At 40.6% G+C, this 4,817-nt stretch overlaps 1 long non-coding RNA gene across 1 annotated transcript; it reads left to right on the top strand.

Annotated features, from left to right (window-relative positions):
* Window positions 1-713: 713 nt before the first annotated feature.
* On the top strand, window positions 714-4,393 carry LOC142698132 (uncharacterized). Its single transcript, XR_012865699.1, has 5 exons — window positions 714-786; window positions 2,001-2,065; window positions 2,314-2,361; window positions 2,581-2,656; window positions 2,780-4,393. It is a non-coding gene; the product is annotated as an uncharacterized LOC142698132 (long non-coding RNA).
* Window positions 4,394-4,817: the final 424 nt, after the last annotated feature.

The raw sequence follows: 4,817 nt of genomic DNA, 5'->3' as shown, positions 1-4,817 counted from the left end.
CCCCAAACCTTAATTCTAGTCCTGCCTCAATCAACCAAAGCTACTTGTGTCATATGTCAAAGAAGACTATTTCAGAAAGCGGATCGCTTCATTTTAAAGTATGGCAAGGTTAACACCAAGGTCAACGATTGCCATTGACTCAGAATAAAATAAAGGCATACCACGCAGCATACATTTATTTTGTACACAGTTGTATTGAGTAGTGCAGTCAATTGCACTATTATTGTATTTAATGTATTCGGACAAACATTTTCCATAAGACACTTTTAGGTGTACGTTAGTCCGCTGAAATCTATGGGAATGGTGGTGTATACGCCTGGAGATTTTTACAAATCTGAGTTTAAGGTTAAAAATACCAAGGCCTTTAAAGGGTTAATGCATTGCACAATGAGGGGACATTGAAGAATTATATTAGGAATATCAACCCTCAGGTAACATAATTATTTTCAGGCAGTATGATTGAGCATGTGCTCCTTCACCATTATCTTCTTTGATGTGGGAATGCAATATAAGTAATCTAACCACATTTCTCTGAAGTTCAATCACTTATATATTATTTATATAAATATTGCTTATAGTCAGCTGAATTTCTCCCTTGCAGTGTATTCTATGGAGATATTCAGTACAAGCTTTTTGTTATGGGCAGAAAATTAAATGTAGTCTAGTGAAAAAAGAGTGTTATGTCCCTTTAAATTTTGGAATTGATTATCAGCCAATAGGATCGCTGGATTTGAATTTGAAATCCTCAGTCTTTTACAGGACAACGACGAGTGAAGTTGGACGTCGGTGAGTTCCTCCATAATGTGATATAACTGACCTCCATTTATCTCATCTCCCATGATGCTTCATTCATGTTATTAGGAATTTATCATTTACCACAAATCACGGATTGTCTGTGATTTTTCCAGAAATAGGGGAGATCTCCTGAACTCCTGACAGAGCAGACAAAGCTCCCACAAAGACCGCTGGTAACCTCCACTAGGGGGAGCTGTCACATTGTATTAATATTACCCCCAATAACTACTATATAACCTGTATAAATATGGAAATTGTGAGCTCCCCCTAGTGGTGGCTGCAGGCAACCAGCATTTTAGCATTTATTCTATGGCTGTGTGATGGGAAGCGTCTGCTGGAACTGGTTATATAGGACTCTCTGCTGCCAGTAATGTTTATAAGGGGCTCTCTGCTGCCAATAATGTTTATAAGAGACTCTCTGCTGCCAGTATTTATGAGGGGCACTCTGCTGGCAGTGTTGTTATTGGGGGCAGTCTTCTGGCAATGATTATAGAGTTGCTGTTATGGTGCTGTAAATGGAGACTCTTTGGTTAATGTTTTGGGTTTGTATTCTGTACTTGTGAATTGAACAAAAAAAAATAATACATGTAATGTCATATATCTTTATAGGGCAGCAATGTAATCCAGTATAGTATGCTCTTCTGTCTGTTATTACCTATATTGCACCTTCTACTATGAGAGGACGCTACGAATACCCAGTACAGGCCACATTCCAATGTATTATCACTGTCTGTATATATATATATATATATATATATATATACAAAGCCCAAAATACAGTAAAAACTACCATGGTGAATGTTACATGAAGATTTCCAGAGATAATTGTTCTATCATTCATATCGTGAAACTCCTTGGCCCCAATGCAAAATATGAAACAGGGCCTCCCAACTGCTACCTCTGCATTCCCTGTAGCTATACCCCTGCTTCCTCCACAAGTGGACGACCACAGTGATGAGAAGATTGTTAGGAGAGATGCACTGACACCCCATACAAGATCTATGGGAGTTACACAAACACCAAGCGCTGCACTGTCCAGATTATGGCGCTGCGTGATATTTTATTAAAATTAATCAGCTCAGAATTTTGGATCTTTTTAGATTAAACAAAAATTATGTTGGACATTCACCATTAAAACATGTGGAAAGTTGCAGGATTTTGGGTCTTTATCAGATCTGGGATTACATCTCTTTTTTGTGTTTCAGCTTGTGATTTGGATACTACAGTTCAGGACGGGTACAGGATGGCAGCGGGCAGCAGATCTCTGGAGGTCAGTGGCTTCATTGTCTTGTTTTTTCCTTCCCTGTGATGGACATGTAGCAGGAGACTTGGATCCAGCAGGATAGGTCCATGTGGCCGGCTGTCCACTCAGACAAATAGCGGCTTATTGAGTAAGAGCCCCGGACAGGTAACAAGTCGACAAATCACCGGCTGCTCATTTGTAAAACTGACCCCTTGTCCTACTGTCCATTCCTGAGGAGGGATAAGGGGTCACTTACTGGATTCTCTTCTCTTTAGGACATCTATCGGCAGCAGGGATGCGTTTTGGACTCGGACCCTTCTCAAGTGAGTTTTTTGGTAATATGTCTTTATCAAAATAAAGTGAAAGTTATATTCTTTTTTATGCCCCTCCAATAATCCAGCATATATGAGAATCCAGCTCCTCTGAGTTCCCATTGATGGCAGATTACAGAAATGTTACTGTAATTCCATGGATTTGACGGTTTCTGGACGCTTCTGATTAATCCCATTATCTGGTTGTTTTCTCTCTTCGGTTTACCCCAGGAGCACAGAGGAAAGAAACCTACAATGCCTCATCTACTGCACAAAATTCCTACCATCCCCAATCTTCAAGATGGAGGTCAGTGATCATACTGGTTATTATGTTCTCTCTATAACAGATTTATCCATGTTCTTTCTATAGATGTAAAGATTTTATAGGAACGTCTAAATAGACAATTGACTGAATCTTTTCTTTTCTTAGCGCCCCATGCCAACGAACCGCAAAGCTCAGAGAAAATATCTACCTTGGCCATGGGATGAAGAAGACCCCAAACCCACATCAAGCCATCTGTGTGAGGATCTGAAGGAAGAGGAGGTCAAGAAGGAGGAAGAATAGACAAAAGAGAACGAGGAGGAACAAGTGGAGGAAGACCATGAGGAGAAAGACCATGAGGAGGAAGACAATGAGGAGAAAGACAATGAGGCGGAAGGCAATGAGGAGGAAGACCATGAGGAGGAAGACCATGAGGAGGAAGACCATGAGGAGGAAGACCATGAGGAGGAAGACCATGAGGAGGAAGACCATGAGGAGGAAGACAATGAGGAGGAAGACAATGAGGAGGAAGACAATGAGGAGGAAGACAAGGAGGAGGAAGACAAGGAGGAGGAAGACAAGGAGGAGGAAGACAAGGAGGAGAATGAGGAATCAGACAATGAGCATAAAGAAGAAAAAAAAGAGGAGGATGAAGAGAAAACTGTTAAAGAGGAAGAAGAAACCAAGGAAGAAGTCAGCATGGCGATGAGAAGAATTCAGTGTCAGACAGGAAGAAGAAATAAAATCCGCCAGCATTCCTACTTCCATGATACGATGAAGAACATCAGAGGGAAGAGGAACATCATCTGGACCATCCTCCTCAGACCAATGAGATGAAATATTATTTGGAAACATCGAAACTGTTATTACATCAACAGCAATGGCTCTAATAATAGAAATATAATAATAATTGTTAGATACGACAAAAAGGTTTCAAATGTATAATAGGAAATAAAAGTCATATCAACACTGGTAGTGATAGTTGCAATAGCAGTAATATTAGTAATAGTGCAATAATAAGAGAGAAATAAAATTAATTGTGTAAAATTAATAGATAGAAATAAATAAATAGCAGCAGATTTGATCCAGGGTGCTCAGACTGATCGCCTTTTCTCGGGGTCAAGAAGGAGTTTTCCCCTTGTGACATAAATTGGCTGAATGTGTCCAGGGTTTTCGCCTTCTTCTGGATCAACAGCTTTAGGAGTAGGGACTAATTAGTTTTTAGTGATAGCATAGCATTAGTGTAATAGTAATATAATATAGTATAAAGTGTAAGACTTAGAATTCTAATAAAATATTAATTACAATAGTGTAGCAATAATAGTATCATTATATTAATTATAACAGCATAATAATAAAAATAATAATTTTAAAACACTAAAACACTAGCAATAGTACAAATGTATTTAAAAGTAATTTAGGTTAATTAGCTAAAACAATTAGTAAATTGTGATAAATTTATAGCTAGAACTCAATAAATAGCAGCAGGTTTGATCCAGGGTTCTCAGACTGATCGCCTTTTCCCAGGGTCAAGAAGGAATTTTCCCCTTGTGACACAAATTGGCTTAATGTGTACAGGATTTTGCCTTCTTCTGGATCAACAGGGATAATAGTAGGATAATAATAATAGAAACTGAAGTATAATTATAGTATTATAATTATAGTTATCATAGGGTAGTGATAGAAATAAATGATCATTTATAAACATAACCTTGTGTCTTCTCATCTTTTCCTCTTGGAAGGTACTGATTTTTCTTGCAGAGATCTAGCAGGTGAGGAGTGTCTAGGGCAGGGGTCGGGAACCTATGGCTCGCGAGCCAGATATGGCTCTTTTGATGGCCGTATCTGGCTCGCAGACAGGGCTCCTACCCAGTGGCGGATTATCATTAGGGCGTTTCGGGCGGTCGCCCGGGGCCCAAGACTGCCAGGGGGCCCAAGGAGCCTATGACCGCCCGAACCCCCTCATGCCCAGTGGCGTCGCTAGCACCGGAGGGAGCCCCGGTGCCAGGACCGCACCTGTCAGGCGAGGGGAGCTTTGCTTCTACTTAGCAGCCGTGGTCTGTGCTGCTTTAGAAGCTCCCCCTCCAGCCCCCCTTCCCTGCTCTAAACATCTCTGCTGCTAGCTGTCGGGACATGGGGGAGGGGAGACTGTCGGCGGGCTCTGTGCTGTGAGCAGGAGAAGAGCTGCAGTGAAGACATAAAAGGT

This window comes from Rhinoderma darwinii (genome assembly GCF_050947455.1).
Source record: "Rhinoderma darwinii isolate aRhiDar2 chromosome 12 unlocalized genomic scaffold, aRhiDar2.hap1 SUPER_12_unloc_15, whole genome shotgun sequence".
Lineage (NCBI taxonomy): Eukaryota > Metazoa > Chordata > Amphibia > Anura > Rhinodermatidae > Rhinoderma > Rhinoderma darwinii.
The sequence above is the reverse complement of the archived record's forward strand: the minus strand, read 5'-3'. Positions and strand labels throughout refer to the sequence as shown.